We start from the raw sequence: 22397 nt of genomic DNA on the forward strand, positions 1-22397 counted from the left end.
CATCGGCTATAATCGTGGCGGCGGGGCGCGGGGCGGAGCCGGGGGGCGCGGGGCGGGGCGGAGCCGGGGGGGGGGGCGCGGGGCGGAGCCGGGGGGCGCGGGGCGGGGCGGAGCCGGGGAGGGGCGCGGGGCGGAGCCGGGGGGCGCGGGGCGGGGCGGAGCCGGAGGGGGGCGCGGGGGCGGAGCCGGGGGGCGCGGGGCGGAGCCAGGGGGTGCGGGGCGGGGCGGAGCCGGGGGGGGGCGCGGGGCGGAGCCGGGAGGGCGCGGGGCGGAGCCGGGGGGCGCGGGGCGGGGCGGAGCCGGGGATGGGCGAGGGCGCTCTCGCGGGGTCCGCCTCCTGGTGGTCACCCGGACCAGCGAGCCCCGCCCGGGGGCGTCCTTCGTGTCCTCTAGGCCGGTTTCGGTTTTCAGACTCGCTGCCTCCGCTTCGCGCTACGTGGGTGTCGCCCACACCCGGGGGGCAGCCGCGTGCCGTGTGGCTGCTGCCCCTCCTTCGCATAAAAACGCAGGCGTCGTTGGCCTTTAAAGTGGTTTCGAGCTAGAGTCGTCTCGCTCCCCTCGCCACCCTCCCTCCCCGATACAGCGAGGTTAGGGAACACCGGCGCCTTTAATCCCATTCTTTCCTGGGGCTCGAGGACTACTAGGGAGGAGCTCTGGAAGGTTGATCTGACACCATTAACAAAGCCGAGGACAGAGTGGTAAGTGCCGTGGAAACTCACCTGCCTTCTTTTTGAAACCGAAGGAAGGAAAAACGATTGCATCAGCAGATGGTTTTATTCTCTTTGAACCTTATATCTCAAATACAGGAACTTTTCATTGCAGTGAACAACTTTAAAGAAAAATCACATTTAAAAAATTATCGTGGTAACATGTACGCAACATTTTCCATCTGAACCGCTTCCAAGTATACAATTCGGTGGTGTTAATTACATACACAACGTTGTGCCACTGTCACCACTACCCTTTGCCAAAACCTTTCCATCACCCCAAACAGAAACTCATTAAGCATTAACTCCCCGTTCCCCACCCTCCCCCACCCTGGTCCCCCTCTAGTCTAGTCTATTGGATTTTGATCTTTTTTTATGGTAGATGTTGGTTCTTGCTACCAGAGTAAAAGGTAAAATCGAAAGTTGTGACCTTCATTTTGGAAACAGGGACCAAACCCAGTAAAATATTTTGTTTGGTTGATTCAAAGGTGGCTGGTTGCATTTGTAACCTCAGCTGAGCTCCCTGATTCCCCTGGGAAGTCTGTGCCCCAGAAGAGAGAATGTTTGGGAGGTTCCATTTTACATCCGTAGGCATGCCGACTCATTCCCTTCTCCAGAAACAGTTTTAGAAGCTTTGTTGGACTAAATATTGGGCCCAATTTTCCGACTCAGATTCAGAGACTAACATGGAACTCAGAGACCTCTTGTCTCTCCCTGCACTCAGCTCACTCCTTCTGGAGCTAGGGAGGCCTGCTGATCATTTCCTGTGGAATGATTCCCACTTAACAAAGATTTACTTATCAGCTTTGAAGTTCCAAAACTCAGTTTTGTGAAAATGCAGAGGTGGATTTAGACTGTGAGGACTGACTCAGCTCACCAAACATACAAGAGACTGATGTATAAACCCAAATGCCATCACACTGATTTACCATAAGAAATATTACTTTTGAAGGAACTGGACCCTCACATTCACTAGTAGTGTCTGATGCTTTTTATACCTGAAGCCTTGAGCACAGGGCTGGTACAGAATCCATATTCAATAAATGTTGAAGTTTATTGAAGATCGAATCAAAAGTGAATTTTTATTTCTCTCTTCTTCCTTTGCTCAATTTGCTTTTCACTACAACATCAGTTTAAGTACTGAGGGCATTCTTTGCTGATCTTTTTTTTCTTTTCCTAGACAGAAGCAGGGAGGAAGCAGGTTTCTCTGGGAGTAACCTAATTGCTTTTGAGGGTTGTGCTCCACAAGGGACTTATAGATTTGTCTAAAGCAGAGCCCTAAGGCTTGAAGAGCTGGTTAGAAGATGCTCCTTCAAGCCATGCTGTTCTTGATGGCTTTACTACAGATGCCTTGTAGAATTCCTCTCTGGTAAGAGTATCCTTTGTCTGAGTCCAGAGCCTGTGACATAGCCTCAGTGGGATGCCTCAGAAACAATGGAATCAAAGACCAGCAATAAGGATGAAACTTGGGCATTTCTCTGAGTTCCAGACAGTGAGTCTTGACTTTTGCTCAGACTTTCCCATCAGCCTCAGCCACTGCTCCGAGGTCAGAAAGATGTAGCCAGATGAGTTACATGGGGAGTCTTGGCTAGAGGATTTCTTGTCACCAAATGAGACAGAGAGCCTTGCTTTCCATCCTGTCACTCCTAGAAGAATTCACTGCATTGCTTACCAGCCACAATGTACTTCATAAATAATTTTGTAAAACAAGAGGAGGGTGAGTTCTATTGTTTGTTGGCTGGAATAATCTCAGGGATTACATATCAAATCAACGAACTCCAAATCTTGAGTAACTAGAATTCCTTCCTCCATTTTTGTGAAAGAAAAATAAGAACAAAACAAAACAGGCTGATAGCACCTGTTGAGTCACTACCCTTCCTGGGATCCCTCTGTGTGGCCCTCTGTCTTAATACCTGTTGAAAAGTTCAGAATTGTTTTCCTTACCAGTGTCTTCTCACTGACTGTGAACTCCTTGGGGACGGGAATCGGCTTTTATACATCTTAGTATCATCAGATGCCACTTCTTGGTACCTGACATATAGAAGTTGCTTAATAAATGCTTGAGTGAATGAGCTGATAACAGTTAGTGATTCAAAAGCCATGGCCTTGGGGTCAGCCCTAACTTAACCTAGTCCTTTACTCCAAAAAACCACACAAGACAAGTAAGTATTCACAATGATAATCCAAAGTAATTTCAGATCCATCAAAGAAAGGTAAAATTGAGTTTGAATGGTTTGGGATATTTTTCAGTATTCAAAATTTGGTAATTCAGATAACTAACAAACCATTTTACTTTTGTTGTTTAATGCCTTTTTTATTGTGAACTTTAAAATATATACACAGCAGTGATAACTTTCAAAGTACGATTTAACAAGTAGTTAGCAAATTTCAAAGAATGTTATCAGTTACAGTTCCACAATTTCAGTTATTTCCATTATTGCAAAATATAAAATATATACAGAAAGGTGTAAATTTTCAAAATACAGCTCAATAAGCAGTAATATAGGTAATTTCAAAAAATGTTATGGGTTACAGTTCCACAGTTTCAGTTCTTCCCTTATTGTGAAATATAGGATAAATATAGAAAGGTACTAACTTTCAAAGCACAATTGAATGATTAGCTATAGAGCAAATTTCAAAGAATGTTATAGACTGTTCCACCATTTCAGTTATTTCCTTTTAGCTATTCTAATACCCTAGCATCTAAAATATGTATATATGTGTGTGCATATGTGTGTTTATATGAAGTTTCAGTATTCATAATCCTTTATTAACTCCTATCTTGTCTATTGTTACCCCTTCCTCTTGTTTAATCACTTTCTTGATCTTTCTGAGTGTCTAGGCAGTGAGCACCCTAACTTTTCATATTGAAAAGGGGTGTCAACAGTATGGGGAAGGGGGCTACATCTGATTGTTTTTCTTAAACAGGCTGTGGCCTTTGGGCTTTAGGACCTGTCTGGCATAGGAACACTCCGGTGGATTTAAGTTTCTGAGAGATAAAACTTAGTGACAGAATATTTTGTAGACTCTCAAGTAGGGACCTACTTTTGGTAAAGGCATGGCATACGGGGCCATTTGGGATATCTAGCTGGGGCTTGCATACGGGAAACCTCCAGGATAGCCTCTCGACTCTATTTGAGCTCTCTTAGCCACTGTAAACTTATTTTGTTACTTTTTTCCCCTCTTTGGTCAAATAGACATTTTCAATCCCTCAGTGCCAGGGCCAGGCTCATCCCTGGGAGTCATGTTCCATGTCTCCAGGGAGAGTCATTCCCCTGGGAGTTATGTCCCTCATGGAGGGGAAGTTAATGAATTTATTTGCTGAGTTGGGCTTAGGGAAAGAAAGTCCACATCTGAGAAACAAAAGAGGTTCTGTGGAGGTGCCTCTTAGGCATAATTATAGGAAGGCTTAGCTCCCATTTATAGCCCTAAGTTTCACAAGAGCAAGCCTCAAGTCGAGGGCCTGATTTATTAAATAGTGGATTCCAAATTTCACATAATATATATTCTGTCCCAAGATAAACAGTTTCCCACATTATCTTCATTTAGTTGTACAATCATCATCACTCTCAATTTTAAGCAATTATCGTAACATAAAACATCCCAGAGCTCTTGTCAGCTGCTGATTATTCATCCCTAGTATTAGTGTAGTGCTGGTAAGATATCCCTATTAAACATAGTCTATAATATGTAATGGATAGTATTTCCATATATCTCTATTGTTAACTCTTTGAACCAGTGTCATACCTTATGAGTGTATCATGCTAACGCTCACTGTGTTTGTAGTGCTACTCTGTGGGTTACATGCCTTTAACAACCACTTTCGAACCTGTTCACCTTCAGTGTGGCACTGATGCTTATAATCCCATAAATGAACCATAATCACACCTGTCCATTCCCAGGATGTATAAGCTGATAAGAGTTAATGATTCAAACACCACAACCTTGGGGTCGTCCCTAACTTAACTTAGTTCTTTACATCTATAAAGCCACACAGACAAGTATATATTCACGATGATGAATCCAAAGTAATTTCAGATCTACCAAGAAAGGTAAAATTGAGTTTGAAATAGTTTGGGATATTTTCCAGTATTCAGAATTTGGTAATTCAGATAACTAACAAACCATTTTACTTTTCTTGACTACATACCATAGTCTCTGCCCTTTAGGGAATTTGCAATCTACCTTTGTGTGTGCGCCTCTATTATTTATCATATAGTATATAGTATACATTATATACTATGTTCTATACACACACACACACACATATATATACACACCCACATACTATATTTTATATATATATATATATATTTAATCAAAGCAATTTCTCCAGATCTTGGGATACACATTCTCCAAGCCTTCTGAAGTTTATTTGCCCAGCCAGAAGCCTGAGCACCACACTGTTTTCCTTCTTCTCTCCTACCATCCAGTCATCACCAATTTGTAGATCCCACCTCCTAAATATTCCTTGACTCTGTCCCTTCTTCTCTGTCTTCATTGCCACCAGCCTGGTCCAGGTCACCCTCGTCTCTCACTGGACTCTGGCAACAGCTTCAAATGGGTGTCCCAGCCTCCAGTCTTGTCCAACTCCCCTCCATGACCCACGTGGAAGCCAGAGTGGTGGTTTCTGATTAGAGCCGTTGATGGCTCCTGGTTGCTGTCTGTATATCAAAGTCCAAACTCCTTGGCCCGGTGTGCCCTTATCCTTCTTTCCCTCCCCCTGGTGCTCACTCTGTGCCCACCGTGCTGCACTGCATCATGCACGCCCTGTGCTTTCTTTTGCCTCTGCACGTACTTCTTCCTCCACCTGATACCTTCTCTCCCAGCCCCTCCGCCTCCCACTTCCTTGGCCTGGCTGACGACTCTTGGTCTTCAGGCGTCATCTTTGGCACCATTCTCCCTCGTCCTCCTAGTCTGGGTCATGTGTCCTTTCTAAGTGCTCTTGTGCAAATCCTGTGCCAGCCTTTCACTTCTGCATGGTAATTGTTTGTCTGATTGTCCAGTTTGCTCATGGATTGAGTTTCTTGAGGGCAGGAACTGAATCTTGACCTCCACTGTATCCCTACCATCTATCACGAGTGACAAACAATTGTAAAAATGACAATTGTAATGGCTGTGATTTATTGAGTGCACTTATTGTATGCCAAGTACTCTGTTAAGGGCTTTCTGTTGATGATCTCATTTAATCTTTTGGAGGAGGTTGTGATGAGGGTCTAATTCCCATGACTGCTGAGAATGCTGAGGAAGACCACTGTCACTTGTGGGTACCCTTTGGGGATTGGCTCAACTGAGGAAAACTGCCTTACCCAAGGCCACCCCACCCCCACCCCTTCCAGGAGCAGCCTGTATCCAGAGGGCCCTTTGTCCCAGCTCAGGATAGTTCTAAAGGCTGTCCCAGCTCCGGAGCGCCCTCTGGGGTTGGCTGATGCTTTCCTTGGGTCTACATTGCAGCTCAGCTTCTCCCCCCTGCCCAAAGCCTGCTACCTGCCCGCCCTTTTACAGGTGTTGCTCTGAAGATCATTCCCTAATAAATATCCCGCTTGCCAACTACTGTCTCAGAGTTTGCTTCTCATGAATCAAACCCGAGACAATCCTCTCCACAACCTTATGAGGCAGGAATTATGAGTCTCCTTTTACAAATGAAGAAACTAAGGCTTAGAGAAGCTAAGTAACTTGCTCGAAGCCACACAGCTCCTGATTTATGGAGAAGAGATTTATTTGAACTTAGGCATTCTGACTCTAGAGCCCACATTACAAACCAGGCACTCAGTAAACATAAGTGAATCTGTTGTTTGGCCCCTTTAATCAAAGGAAAAGATTTTAAAAGCTGTAATGTGGAAGCATTTGGGCACACGACTTTTCTCAGTGCTGAGGAAATCAGGGCAGCAGCAGGCTGCAGTGGAAGATTACAAATCAGCTCCATTGATGATGTGCACGAGCCTGGCTGATCATGGCACAGGCCACAGGCAGGGGACTCTAGCCCGACTACACTGGTGACATTTAAATGAAAATGTCACCCAGAAGATTTCAGGGTCTGGATGATTTCATCCATTTCTAATGGAACGTGAGTTGGCTTGTGAGATCAGCCAGTTCTCCCCAATCTGCGCAAAAGCATTGATCATCCCTGGCTGAACTGAAAAGTCCTTTTTGTTTGCCTTTGGGATGTTATCAGACACAGCACATGCAGCCAGGCACACCTCCTGGGTGGGCCCTGCCACCTTGGGCAGCCTAGACAAGGTGAGGCTAAGGGCAGCTGGATGGAATTGGTGGCCTCTCCCGGATGTCCTGATGGTTGAGTGCATCAGGAGAGAGAGGCCGCAGACAGTAGAGCGTCAGAGCAGAGAGTGAGCAGGGCTCTGGTCTGATTACGCAGTGGAGACTTCCATGGTAAGTTCTATAAATACACCCTGGTGGAGGTGGAGGGGGAAATCAATATGACTTAACTGCAGAGTTTCAGATTGCAGCAGTCACTTTGCATCTGTTTGTTATTAAAGGTTAACATCTGTGCCTGCTCAGCCCAGCAGCCCTCTGCTCTCTGACCTTCCACGGCAGATACCTCCCATGCCAGGCATCTGGGCCCTTACTCATAAGCTCTTTCGTATGGCTGTTTGACTGTTCTTCCCTTCCATGGAAAGGGGGACTCAGCCTTAAAATGCTATTTAAAAAAATATATCAGTGACTCCACTAGGCATGTTAAGACCTAATTTCAGTAATTCCACTCACAACCCCAGGAGGCACCAGTTTTCTTTAAACCCATTTCACAGATGAGGAAATGAGTTTGGAGATGGTGAGTAACTCGCCCAAGTTCACATGGCTGATCAGCAGGTAGAATCAGGATTTGAAAGCAGGTCTTTCTGATTCCATAGCCTGCGCTTAACCACAAGGCTGAACGCCCCTCTGACTTCTGCTACTTCTCCATCCTGGTGAGTCCTAGCTGGGCAGTCACGCTATCAATCTTTATTGGCCAACTCAGATGCCACTTCTGGAATTCATAGTAAGACTCTCCCTTTGGAGCATGATTGCTCATGAACTACGTCAACCCAAATTGCCTCATTTGGCCCTCAACAAGCACAACAGTTCAGGGAGGGAAAGTTTTTTGATTCCTTATCTCCCTACCAGGTAAAAATTAAACTTCTTCCTGTTTGAGGAACTGTTTGCCCTTGAAAAGTACTAAACTCTCAACTCATTTAAGTGAAAATCTTCAATATATTTTTAAATGGTGTATATATATATATATATATATATTTACTTCTACCCTCTAATATCCTCCAAATCTAAGGATCAGGTTTGTCATGTCATTCTGACTGTGATGGGTTGAAGCTATATGTACCCCAGAAAAATATGTTCTTGAATCCAACCCATTCCTGTGGGTGTGAACCCGCTGTAAGCAGGACTTTTTGATGAGGTTACTTCAGTCAAGGTATGCCCCACCTCAACCAGGATGGGTCTTAATCCTATTGCTGAACTTCTTTAAAATAGAATGAAATTCAGACAAAGAAAGAAAGCCATGGGAGCAAGAAGGTGAAATCAACAAAACCTGGAAGAGAAGGGGGAGACCAGCAGACGCCGCCACGTGCTTTGCCGTATGACCAAGGAGCCACGATCACCAGCAGCCAGTCCCAGAACGAGGGTCTTCAGGAAGAAGACATCCCCTTGATGATGGCTTGATTTGGACACTTTGCTGGCCTGGAAACCATGAGCAAATAAATTCCCATTGTGTAAGCCAAATCATTTCACTTTACTTGTTTAAGCAGACTAAGAAATTAAAATCCGGATTCTATGTAATTGGTAGTTTCTGGAGTAAAACACAAATATATAGTTGTACTAGTTGAATAGTGTTCCCCCAACATGCATGTCCACCCAGAACCTGTGAATGTGACCTGATGTGGAAATAGGGTCCTTGCAGATGTGCAAGATGAGGCCATACTGGGTTAGGGTGGGCCCTACACCCAATGTAAGTGGTATTCTTATAATAGAGATTTGGGCACAGACACACAGACAGAGGGAGAAGGCCGTGTGACAATGGAGTGATTGAGAGATTGGAGCGATGCATCTGCAAGCCAAGAAATGCCCAAAATTACCAACAACCACCAGAAGAAGTTAAGAAGAGACAAAGATGGATCATCCCCTAGAGACTTCCGAGGGAGCACAGCCCTGCCAACGCCTTGATTTAAGACTTCAGTCTCCAGACCTGTGAGAAAATACATTTCTGGGTCCTGATTTTTTATTTTTAAAAATAATTTGTTTTTACTAGAGAGTTGTAGGTTTATATGAAAATCATTTGCATAAAATACAGAGTTCCCATGTACCCTACCACCCTATTATTAACACCTTGCATTAGTGGGGTGCCTTTGTTACAATTGATGAAAGAACATTGTAATAATTGTCCTATTAACTATAGTCCATGGTTTACATCAGGGTTCACTTTTGTGTTGTACAGTTCTATGATTTTTTTAAAAATTTTATTCTTGTAGCATATATGCAACCTAAAATTTTCCCTTTTAGCCACATTCAAATATATAATTCAGTGCTATTAATTACATTTACAGTGTTGTGCTCCTATCACCACCATACATTACCAAAATTTTCCATCAACCCACATAGAAATTCTGTACAATTTAAGCATAATCTGCCCATTCCCCTACCTCCCAGCCCCTGGTAAACTGTATTCTAGTTTCTGACTCTGTGGATTTGCTTATTCTAATTATTTCATACCAGTTCCATCATACAATATGTGTCTTGTCTTTCTGGCTTACTTCACTCAACCTGACTTCTTCAGGGATCACCCATGTTGTTGCATGAATCAGGACTTCATTCCTTTCTATTGCTGAATAATATTCCATTGTATATATATACTAAATTTGTTTATCCATTCATCTGTTTATAGACACTTGGGTTGTTTCCATCTTTTAGCAATTATGAATAGGTCATTATGAACATCGGTGTGCAAATATCTGTTTGAGTCCCTGCTTTCAATTCTTTTGTATATATAGCTAGAAGTGGGATTGCCAGATCAACATGCACCCCAGTATGTGCACAAGGTCCAGTCTGTTCCCTCTGGAACAGGGCCAGGGACCCACAATGGGAACACAAGCTGGCTCCACCCCACATTGTGGAGGGGGTGGAGGTGGTAATTTGAAGCTGTTCCGTACCCCAGAAAAGATCATATTCTTTTAATCCATTCCTGTGGGTGTAGACCTATTATGGGTGGGACCTTTTGATTAGGTGATTTCAATTGAGATGTGACCCACCTCACTCCAGGTGGGTCTTAATCCCCTTACTGGAGTCCTTTATAAGAGGATAAAAGACAGAGAAAAGCCCCAGAGAAGTTTAGAGAAAAAACCCCTGGAGACGCTGAGAAAAGTAGCCACGGAGAAGCCAGAAGCTGAAAGCAACGAAACCATGTGCCAGAGGAGTCCAGATCACCAGCAGCCTTTCTTCAGGAAAAAGGTATCAACCTGTTGATGCCTTAATTTGGACATTTTTCATGGCCTAAGAACCGTAAGCTTGTAAGTTAATAAATCCCCATTGTAAATGCCAACCCATTTTGGCAGCTTTAGCAAACCTAAACAGTGGGGACGGGGCCAGCAAGGGCACCAAGAGCTTCTTCCATGGCTTTTGAAGCAGTGTTTTCTTGATTCAGCACTCACCCAGTTAATGCAGCCCTTTAACTATTTTCCATAGATTTGAGGAAGGTTCCAGTCTTTAAGATTCCTCTGCTGCCTTTGCCCGAGGAGATTTGGAACAATGGCAGCCTTCAGAGCCAGTCCCCAACAATCTGAGGTAGCTGATCAAAAGCAGTGATTGGTGATGAGAACACACTCCCCTGGAGTTTGGAAGACTAGGTCTTATGTCCCACCCTGGCACCATCAAGCTGCCAGAACGGAGCAGCAGTCCCCACTGCTGCCCACCCTGAGGCTGTGGGATGGGGAATTGTAGCTCCTGTAGGGAGAGTGGACCTCACTGGTATCTACCACAATTCACCAGCCTTTTCCTCCCACTCCTTCCTGGATACTGCACAGTGTTCCACTGAACTCCAGAGTTTCAAAATAGTTGATTCAGACAGTCCCAGCCAGTTCAGTCGTCGTTTTGGTGGACGGACTGATTCCCCCATCTTCCCACATTCCTTCCCTGAGTCTTAATATTTCTATTGTTTTAAGCCAACAAGTTTGTGATACTTTGTTACGGTAGCCCTTGGAAACTAACCCAGTAGTGACGGAAATGTAGGAAGGGAATGAAAAACGTCTAGTTATCCATTTATTTATTTACTCCAGCAAACACTTGGGGGCTGGGCTCTGGGACTGTAGTGATGACTGAAACAAGGGCTCAGTCTCTGCCTCCCAGAAGTTAATGATTTTGTGGAGGAGAGAACACTGTGAACAGTTAAATTACGTTACAACCGGGTGAATTCTATCGCAGACACACAGATAAAATACTTCGGGAGCCAAAAGGATAGAGTGACGAACTCAGCCGGGTGAACTGGGGAAGGCTTCAGGAAGGAATGAACATTTGTTTTGACTTTTTGTTTAAGTAGGTAATGCACACACGTGATACAACACTCAAAAGATACAAAAGGGAACTTAGTAAAAAAAAAGTCTCCGTCCTTCTGATGCTCCCCAGACGCCCCATTCCCTGTTCTAGAGCCAACCAATTTCCCTGGGTCATTGGGAGTTTTTCCAGGGCTTCTCCATGCTTTTACCAACATAAATGTGCATAATCTTCCCAGTCACAAATGGTAGCATACTTAGCTCACTGTCCTCCACCTTCCTCTTTTCACTTCACAATTGTGATGGTTAATTTTTTGTGTCAACTTGGCTAGGCTATGGTGCCCAGTTGTTTGCTCTAACACTAGTCTAGATGTTGCTGGGAAGGCATTTTATAGATGTGATTAACATCTGAAATCTGTTGACTTTAAGTAAAGGAGATTACCCTCCATAATGTGGGTGGGCCTCAACCTATCAGTTGAAGGCCTTAAGAGCAAAAACTGAGGTTTCCCAGAGAAGAAGAAATTTTGCCTCAAGACTGCAGCATAAAAATCATGTTTCAGTTCCCAGCTTGCCAGCCTGCCCTACAGATTTCAGATTTGTTAGCATCCACAACTGCATGAGCCAACTCGTCTTCATACACACTAACACACACATACACACACACACACACACACACCTGTACTATTGGTTCTATTTCTCTGGAGAACACTGATACAAAAATATACCTGCAAAATTTTCCATATCACTCCAGATAGACCTTCCTTACTCCTTTTGAATGGCTGTACAGCATGCTATTGTGGGAACGAACCATAATTCATTTACCTGGTGCCCTAATTGATAGACGTTTAGATAGTTCCCCGTCCTCTGCAATTAGAAGCTCCACTACAGTGTATATTCTTGTGCGTACATCATTTTGCACAAATGTACAAGTAAATCTCTTATTACCTGGAAGCAAAATTGCTTGGTCATCCAGTCAGTGTATTTTAAAATCAGAGTTATTTGGCCAAATTGTTCTCTAAGGGGCTCAGAGAAGGTTAGCTTCATACAAGCAGGCTTCAGAACGCATTCCCCGCAATTTTACCAGATGGTGTTATCTAATGTTTTAATGTTTGCCAATCTGATAATTTCTCCTTGTACTTTTAACTTGCATTTCTATTATTATGATCATAACTGAGCATCTTTTCATGAGTTTAAGAGAAGTCTGGAATTCCTTGTCTGTGAACAGACTGTACCTATCCTCATTTTTCTCTCGGGGCTGAGGAGGAGTGGAAAGGAGTTTTTGAAGAATCAGAAGAGGGAATGAAACAAAGGCACCAGATAATTGCAGGGCATATAAAGATGAGGACTGGCATTAAAAAATGGCTTCAGGACCTACTAACTCTGACATTTCTGGCCCAGCTTCCTTCCTTCCTTCTGCCTAAGCAGCAGGCAGCTCAGAAACCAAGGGGAAGCCTAGAAATTAGATTCTGGGTTTAGAATTGCAAATTTGAACTTGGGATGGGGAATTGGCTGAGAAATTGGTATATCCCTTCTTTGAGCTTGGTTTATCTCTAGAGTTGGGGGCGGGGGGGGGGGGCGGTGTGTGATAAGAGGTGGGAGTTTGTTGCATGAATTAGTTGTAGGCCTGGAAGAAAGATGATGGTTGAAACAGGTGCATATGACATAGAAAGATAATCAGAAACCAGAGTCAGGATTTCTTCCCAAGCCATGACATTCTTATGCTTCGTTCTTTTACCTTACTCACTGGCTAGGGCTACACTAAGTTCAAACCCAAATGGACAGACATTTCTGTCTAAATCTGTTGATATTTTGGATGGTAAGACTGCATATGGCCAAAGAGTTGTTTTCAGGGACAGAGACAGGAGCAGGGTTGTGTTTGGGGCTCTTTTGCTGCTCTGTGGTTTGCATTCTGGGACTTCAGCAGAGATAGGTCACACCGTGTCTGTTATTTCCAGAAGGTGCACAATGCTGCTTCCAGAGGGTCTATCAAACCTCCCTGTTCTATTCCTCCACTCTTCGGGGATTTATTGACTACCTCCAGACAACGATCCCTGAGCGAGGCCCGGTGGAAGGATTCAACAAGATGTAAGAGCTGATCCATGCCTTCCAAGACGGTAACTCTAGCTGGGAAGAGAAGACTGCTGAAGAGTTATGTAATCCTCAACTTGGGAGTTGACAGCACCAGGAGGAAAGAGATGGTGAGGGGAGGGATCACATGAGAGTCCCAGCAGTCAGGGAGGCCTTGGGCAGGAACTGTGGACGTGAGCAGGGTTCTGAAGCAAGGTCATGTTTGAGTAGGGAGAGAAAGGAGGAAAAGCTTTCTGGGTAGATAAATATTGCAAGAGCAAACATGTGGAACCAAGCCTGTGCAGGAAACCAACCTTGGGGTCCCAGGCACTCCTCGCAGGGGGTTCCTCTGCCCATGGCCACTGTCTCATTTGCAACCAGACACTTGTTTGCAGGTGGACAGGTTTAATACCTGTCTCCCCTGCCAGCCTATAGGCTGCGATTCTTGCATATAATTATCCCCCCCTGCCTATCTACTTCTGTTTTAGTACAAGTCAGTGTTGAATAAATATTTGCAGATGAAAGAATTCAAATGAACCATCACTTTGCCCTCCTACTGAATTATAATCTAGGGCAGAATTAATTCCCTACCTTGTTCCAAAATGAGGTTTCAAACTAAGAAATTGGTGATGATGGTTATGAGAATTACTTTTTTCCCAACAGGGAAATAATTTTATTACTTACCATTTCAAAATACGTACTCATAAACAGTACAGACAATGCAGACAAATTTAAAATACAACCTCTGTAGTCCCATTTCCCAGAGATGAGCTGGGAATGAAATAATGTTAAGTCAATGTTAACTGTAAAATGCGATGTGTTCTCTCCACCCCAACCAAGGTGGCAGAGTAGGATGCTTCGGGGCTCTGTCCCCTCGCAGAAGCTTTGAACAACCAGTAAGAAGCGGCAGAAACATCTTTCCCAAAGCTCAGAGAACAGTTACAGAGCTGCAGTAACAGAGTGAGTGTGGAATCAAGACAAAGGCTGATGATGGTGCTTTGGCAAGTGGGGGTCCTGGTATCAGGCCCCCCTCACCTAGGAGCACCAGAGCCCCTGGCACCCCAGCCCACCCCACCATCCCTCCCCAGTGACTCCAGGTGGGCAACTGCTGAGGCAGTGGATCTGGCCCAAACAGACACTGCCAGTCTCCTCCTCCTGCGACGGGCACCAGCTGTACCTCCCCCAGCCCCATCTGTCCCCCTCGCCTGCTCAGGGGCCAGCCCTGCTGGGCCACCTGTCCTTTGTCCTCAGCTCCCACCCGGATGACAGGTCCAAACAGAGAGCTGCTCCCCAGGAAAGGCTGGGTGCTGCCATATCTCCCTTCCAGACCCCCTCTCCCACACTCATGCCCACCCACCCCCAGGGTGCTTGTCTCTCTCCAACAGGGACCAGGGGAGACCAACCCTTCAGTGTCTTTTGAAATACGAAGAAAAGCGTGTTCAGGAACCTGACTCCAGCGCTGGGGTCTTGGGCCCAGGTCAGTGTGTGTCCTGTCTCAAATCTAGGCATTTTGCTATAGTTTTATTTTTTCTAAGAAAACAAAAACAAAAGCCTGCACTAATTTACCTGGTTTCGTAGGAAATTTTTTTTATTTTTTTGCATTTTTTTGGTGTCCATTTGTATTGAATAATTTGCTACATTTGTAAAATGTAAGAGGTATATAATATATGTATATTTCTAACATAAAAATGTAATTTTTTTCTTTTCAAGATTTTTTTTTCTTAAAAAGAGAGAACAAGGTATTTTTTCAGGAAAAACAAACTTTAAAATAAGAAAAGAGGGAAATTAAAAACTTGTTCTGCCCCTTCTCTACCCTCTCTCTATCTACCCCTCTTTCTCAGGAACAAATCAAAAGGTAGATTGTCTTGTAAGGAATGTAAACTTTTAGTCTAGAATGATGCATTTTTCTCAATTTTTCACATTGGTGCGTTTAGAGATTTAGTTTAAAAACAAAACAAGAAGATTGATCGAATCTGTACAATTTATATTGTTCCAGATTTTTTAAAGTTTGTATTAAAAGCATGACATATAATAGAAAAACAAAAAAAGACAAAGGCTAATGAAAAGCAGCATGAGCTCTGTGCTCTGGCTGGCCCCTCCCCACCTCTCATGGGTCAGCGAGCGCAGAGTGGGCCACAGTGCCTGTGCAGATCCCTGGTTCCGGTTCCGGAGGGAGCAGAGTAACCCTCATGCATGTACTGGGAGCATGTATGTCTGGCCCAATCTGTCTGGTGGTGACCAGAGAGATTCACCATCCCAGTACTTGCCCTGCATGTAGAAGGCGGCACACAGGGCCCTCCTACACTGTGCTGTGGGTGAGCAGTCACGTGGCTGCCTGGAGCAAGGGATTGCAGCTGCAGGACATGGAGTGCAGTGCCTGGATTGTGAGGAAACTGTTCCTTAGGAAAGAGGGGACATTCATAGCCACGTAAACAGGAAAGAGGGGACATTCATAGCCACATATTGTCTAGGGCCAAACGCACTTGGACGAGACAAGTTGCAGGCACAGAAAGGATCGGGGAGCCCCTACGCTTTGGCCTGGAGCTATTCTATGAACTCATTGTTTGGATAATCTCTGAAGGAGAGTCTGCAAAGACTGGGAAAGGTATTTTCTTTTTTCTTCCGCCTCCTCCTCTTCCTCCTCCTCCTCCTCCTTCTCCTCTTTCTTCTTTTTGTTAGCTCTTGGCATTCACAGAAAGCTCTGTCATAACACTAGCTTGCATTTAGGAATGGATGACTCCAAGTCTAAATTCCAGTGATGACACATTAAAATATCAAAATATCCAGGTTTCAACAACAGATTACAAAACATACAAAGAAACAGAAGTGATGGCTTCCTTTCTTACCAGAAGAAATGAAGATCTCTGGTAAAGATAATGATATGGGTAAATATAAATAACAGTACTATTGTATTTCTGGTTTGTAACTCCACTTATAATTTCCTACAAGATCGAAAAGACAAATGCACAAACTGTAATGATAAATCAGTGGTTCTGGACTCATGATACATAAAATTTGTGACAAGAACTACATAAAGGTGAGGGGACAAAAGTGTACAGGAACATAGTTTACATATGCTATTGAAGTTAAGTCAGTATAGAAGCAAACAAGATTGTTATAGAGTTAAGTTGTTAAATTATGCCCCATGGTAACCACAAAGAAAATATCAGAGGACGTGCAAACTCATAGAGATGGAAAGTAGAGTGCAGGTTACCAAAGGTAGGGAGCAGGGGCAATGGGGAGTTAATGCAAAATAAGAGTAGGGTTTCTGTTTGGGGTGAAGGGAAGGTTTAGTAATGGAAGGTGATGAGGGTACCACAGCATTGTGAATGTGATTAATCACACTGAATGTTATGTTTGGGAGGGGTTGGGATGGGAAGATTTATCTTATAAATATGTTTCCACAATTAAAAAATAAAGAGTGAAAAACTAAAAAGATAATGACAATCAAACACAATACATGATACTGGATGGGATCCAAGAATGGAGGAGAAACAGTTCAAAAGGACATTATTGGGACATAAGAAAAAAATTTGAATCTAGAATGTAAGCATTAAATCAATGTTAAATTTCTTGAACTTGATAACAGCACTGAAGTTGATTATGTAAGTGAATACCCTTGTTTGTAGGAAATGTACATGAAGTATTGTATGTTCAAGGAGTATGATGTTTGCTCTCAAATGGTCAGAAATAGTTGATAGAGATAGATAGATAGATAGATAGATAGATAGATAGATAGATGAGAGAGAGGGAGAGAGGGAAAGAGGGAGAGAAAATGAGAGGGGGAAGACAGAAAGAAAGAGCAAAGGTAGCAACATGTTAAAATTGGTGGATCTGTGTATCTGGGGGTGGGGGTATGTTGGAGTTCTCTGTAGGGGGTTTGTATTATTTTTGCAACTGTCCTGTAAGTTTGCAATTATTTCAAAATAAAATGTTTTTTAAAACATGATGTGTTATTACCATGTTATCAGATCTTTCTTTGCTTATGAACCAGGACCCACATATTTACTGAGCACCTGTCGTGTATTTGCCAGCATGTTAGGAACTGAAATACAAAGGTAAACAAGACCCACACAGGTGTCCCTGGCTTCTGGAAGTGGATAGCTGATTAGAGAAAGTTTTCTAGGATCAATACTTTTCCCAGCTTGGGAGTTTCTGTGCCACACTTTGGCTGCTGGACACACACCTTTTGTTATCCTTGTGCTTGACTATGCTTTTTGCTGTCCCCTTCCAAGGCAGTAGTGAACAAACCTCTCAGAACATTTCTCCGAAGCCATTTACATTTTAGAGAAAATGTGTTGTTAAATTTCAAGGGCCCTATTCATTTCTTCCCTTAAATACCTCTGAAAACTCAGCCTCCTGAGTTTAATGATTTTTCGGTTGTTGTTTGTGTTTAAAGAGCACATTCTTCTACTGGGCATTCATCCTGACAGCCCAAACTGGTTTAGTTTTATTGGTTTTCACTTGTAGAAAGAAGCATTGTTCTTAGTAACTAGAGAGAAAAATTTTAGAACCACTTCTCTTGCTTATGTTTGGATTTTCTTAATATTAATACATTTTTTTTAAAAGTGTATAGATAATATATAAAATGTATTTTAAATTTTAAATTCATAGCTAAACAAAGCACTTCATCCAACAAGTCTTAATCTGGCCTTTCTTTGCTTTCTTCAGGGCTATTCTAGGAGCTGGACTAGAGCTAAACCCACTTGCACCTGAAATACAACAACCTGGTAAGATTTTCAGATTTCCCGTCTCCCAGATTAATTTTATTCCGAAGGCCTGGATCACCTGTCCAGCTCTCCTGTGCCACTGCCTGGCCACAGGGTGCCGAGACCCACAGCGAACAGGAGCAAGCCCCTCTCTGCCCTCCAGGGGCCTGTAGTCTGGACAGGCAGCTGCACCCTCTGGCTCAGGCCTGGTGGCCTCCCGGGAATCCACACACCATTCCAGTCCCGTGCACCTGGCTGGGAAAGGGGCATTTTGAAAACCAGGGAAAAGCATTTGTTAGTTAGTGGCAGGCGGCTCGCTGTACATGCAAACAGCAGGCAGATCCAAGCGAAAACTGGAGGCAACACGGTGCTTGTGCCCAACTCGGGCCCCAACATGATGTCAGGAGGTGAGGCCAGCAAGCAGGTATGTTTCCCTTTGCCTCTCTTGTTAGTATGAAAGGCAGAATTAGATTCTGTGGCTAGAATTTTCAAAAATTGTTTTCTCTCCAATCACAAGAGCAATTTATATATGCTCTATAAAAGTTGGAGAGCACAGAAGTCACAAAAGAAAATAAAAATCTCACAAATAGGTGAGGATTTTTAGGAGACAGGATTAAGGTTGATAATGGAAGAACTTGCTAACAATTAGGAGTGAGTTCCCTGTCACAAGTGGTATTAACAGAGCAGAGGACAGGATGATCAGCCTCTAAAGCACCTTCCTGCTCTGGTGTCTTGGCAGAGGCAGCCTGTCTTCGGTCTGCTGGATTTTAAACTTCATGACTTTTGCCCCCACTGCTGCCCCCATAGAGAAAGGGTGGGCAAAGTGAAGCAGGGCTCTGCAGAAGGGCATTTGCAGCAGAGGGTTAGATCCCAGGGAGCGATTCCGCATCTGTTCCTTTGCTCATTCATTCATTCACCCAGTCATTCTTTAAATATTTATTGGGTGCCTACTGGGGGCTGGTCACCATATCAAGCTCTGGGGATATTCTGTGAACAATACAGATGCTAAACCAAGTTCCTACATGGACATTAAAGTTATTCCAGTAAGAATTTAATCACGATTGTTAACGCCAAGAAGGGATAGATGCCGTGAGAAACTAATCCAGGAGGGACCTATCCTAGTACAAAAAGCAGGGAAGGCATCTGAGGAAGTTGCACACAAGCTGTGCTCTCTTGGATGGGTAGGAATTAGCTGGGCAGAAAGCATGGGGGGAAACCTTCTTTGGCATTTGTGAAGATCTCTGTTAAGGAGCTTTTGGGAAACAAGGAGAAGGTCAGTGCAGTTGGGGGTCTGACTGCAGAAATAAGCTGGGCCAGGGAAGCCTTGGGAGGGCTTGGGGATTTTATCCTGAGGGTGGTGGGAATCCTCTGCAGTGTTGAAGCAGGAGAGTGACATGATCAGATTTGTGTTTTTGGAAAATCTTTGGGCTGCTGTGTGGAGAATGCCTTGCAAGTGGGCAAGGTTGGAAGCAAGAAGATTAGTTAAGAGGCATAAGCAGACATTCAAGTGAGAGGTGATAGTGGCTGGGACTAGAGTGGGGCTAATATTAATGGTAACTGTTAGGGATTCAATAATGCCCCCCAAAAAAGACATGTTCGAGTCCTAACCCCTGGTCCTGTTGGATATGAACTCATTTGTAGACAGGATCTTGTAAGATCTTATTAAGATGAAGTCAAACTGAATCAGGGTGAGCCCTAATCCATTATAACTAGAGTCCTTATAAGCAAAGGAAATTTGAAACCAGTGGCTGGACTATCAGGAGACAGAAGGAGACAGACAGCCATGTGACGGAGGCAGAGACTGAGTCATAGATTGATGGCAAGCCACCAACCGAACACTACCGACTTTGGGGAAAGTATGGCCTTCCAATGCCATGATTTTGGACTTCTAGCCTCCAAAACTGTGAGACAATAAATTCCTGTTAAGCCAACCAGTCTGTGCTATTTGTTATAGCAGCCCTGGCAAACTGAGACACTGGGCTTGATTGCCTGAATAACTAAGTGCCAGGCACTGTTTTCAGCATTTAACCGCAGGATCTCATTCAGTTCTCACGAACACCTGTGAAGTGGGTGCTGTTATTACTCCCATTTGACAGAGAACACTGAGGCTCAGAGAGATTAAGAAACTTGCCCAAGTTCACACAGTTAGTAAGTAGGGGAGCCAGGTTTTGAACCAGAGACTTTGGGTCCCAAACCTGCAGGATTAGTTAGCACCTACACTGGAAAGAAGTAGGTAGACTCAAAGCATACCTAGGAGTGAGAAGCACCAGAACTTGGTGATAGATTGGATGATTACTTCCATTAGCCAACTGCCTGGTTTGTGCTGATTGGCATGGCTAACCTAAAATGAAAATTTGATTTCAGTACAACTTAGTGAGAGAACATTTGTGGATCAGTTACTCTACACTAAAGTAATAATAAGAGCAAACAGTTATCCAGAGCTTGCTATGTGCCAGGCACTCTTCTAAATGCTTTGCGTGTATTCATTCTCATCCTCAGAGGAACTCTATGAGGAAAACGCTATTGTCATCATCCCCATTTCACAGATGAGGAAACAGAGGTGAAGAGAGCTCAAGTAAGTTGCCCAGGGTCATGGTTGGAAGTGTCATAGCCAGGATATAAGTCCAGGAAGTCTGGTTGCAGAGGATGGGCTTTGAACTGCAGGCCATGCAACTACCAGGGGTGGCTGCAACCTAATGGTGTCCCCCAAACCCGCCCCGGGGACCAGACCTCACCAGAGCTGCCGGTGTCTCTGAGTGAAAACCAAGAGCTTGCTTTTGCCTCTTGTGTCACTCTAGAAGCATGGTCAGTGACACATAAAATTGGCCCTAGGTCATTAAAATAATAAAACCCGCAAGCAGGCACATTCTGACTTCATTCCCTTACTTAAGAATCCTAAGTCTGCTACAAGCTGCTTATTGGTACGGCCTGAAATGCAAGGAGGGGTTTCTTTTCCAGACATTGTTTTCTGAATTGGTTGGTAGGTTATTTGTAGGAGAATGGGGAGTTATTTGATGAGGAGTCCATTGGCTTTCTCAGTCTTCCAATTAAGTCTTTTCATTATACAGATGTGGCCTTCTTGGTGCTTAATTAAGCTTTGCTTAATTTGGATGCCCGTGGAATTATATCTGGAGGGATTGCTATTAAGAGGAAACCAGAGGAGGAGGTATCATTAGCTCCTCTTAAGTGTGGATGTCCTTTTTTAATGGAGAATACAGCTTTCATTAAATCATATACAGCTGCTTAAGAACTAGAACCAAAAGGGGGAGGTAGTCTTCTGATTTTAAACAAACCTTCAAAGGAAGCCTTGGTCCTGGCCTCCCTCCCAGGGTGGCTACTGTTTCAGATCCTTCAGGGACTCCCCATTACTCTTTGGGAGAAGCCCAATCTCCCCCGCTGGGTCCACCAATTCTGGGGCAGCGTCACCCACCCCAGCTTGCCAGTTTTCCTCCCATCTGCCCTGCCTTCCAGTCCCTCTATAGCATCTCACCTTCTCCCAAATACCCTGTAGGGATTCCTTCCTGCTGGAAATGCCATTCTCTCTTTTCTTCGTCTGGTAAACTCCACCTCATCCTTCAAGACCCTGGCAGATGTCTTTCTGGGGAGTCTTCCCCATCTGCCCCAGGTACAGGGACCCATCCCCACTTCTGTGCTCCCAAAGTGCCATAATGTGCTTCTGGTATGGCTTTATTAATGCACAAGTTACAATTATTTGGCTATGGGTGTTGTCTTAGTTTGCCAGGCTGCTGTGACAAATCACAAGGTTTATTTAAACAATAAGCATTAATGAGCTCACAGCTTTGAGACTAAAAGGAGTCCAAAATCAAGATACCAACAAGCCTTCCCTCCTCCCCAAAGACTGTAGCATTGTGGTGCTGGCTCGTGGCAATCCTTGGGGTCCTTGGCTTGTATCTCTCCCTCCCGTCACATGGCAATGTCCTCTCCATTCTGGCTTCTGTGACTTCCGGGTTCTCTTTATAAGGCTTTCAGTAATCTGGATTAGACCTACCCTCTTTCAATTGGGTCATACCTTAACTAAAAATAACATCTTCGAGAAGTCCCTTTTACAATGACTCATACCCATAGGAATGTGGATTAAGATGAAGACTGTCTGAATAACTAAGTGCCAGGCACTGTTTTCAGCATTTACCCACAGGATCTCATTCAGTTCTCATGAACACCTGTGAAGTGGGTGCTGTTATTACTACCATTTGACAGAGAACACTGAGGCTCAGAGAGATTAAGAAACCTAGGTGCCTTCCTCTCTAAACTGAGAGCCCCTTGAGAGCAGGGATCAATTTATTTGCCTTCATTTTTCTTCCTTCTTCTGCCCGTGGCTCCTCCATCTAGCACAATGCTGGCTGAGTAGAAGCTGCATTGGACAGGCTACACTTCCTAAGCTCTGTCCCACCTTCTGTCTCATT

At 44.2% G+C, this 22397-nt stretch overlaps 1 long non-coding RNA gene across 6 annotated transcripts in view; it reads left to right on the top strand.

Annotated features, from left to right (window-relative positions):
• Nucleotides 1-281: 281 nt before the first annotated feature.
• Nucleotides 282-22397, top strand: part of LOC119510141 — a 29491-nt gene continuing 7375 nt past the window's right edge. For 3 of the 6 annotated variants that reach the window (XR_005211823.1, XR_005211827.1, XR_005211824.1), the window contains exons 1-6: nt 282-698; nt 8190-8428; nt 13153-13282; nt 14105-14224; nt 14650-14741; nt 17936-17994. This is a non-coding gene — a long non-coding RNA (uncharacterized LOC119510141). Of the gene's footprint in view, nt 699-8189; nt 8429-13152; nt 13396-14104; nt 14225-14649; nt 14742-17935; nt 17995-22397 lie in introns of all 6 variants that reach the window. The other 3 variants (XR_005211825.1, XR_005211828.1, XR_005211826.1) reach the window with 3 other exon arrangements.

This window comes from Choloepus didactylus, chromosome 15 (genome assembly GCF_015220235.1).
Source record: "Choloepus didactylus isolate mChoDid1 chromosome 15, mChoDid1.pri, whole genome shotgun sequence".
Lineage (NCBI taxonomy): Eukaryota > Metazoa > Chordata > Mammalia > Pilosa > Megalonychidae > Choloepus > Choloepus didactylus.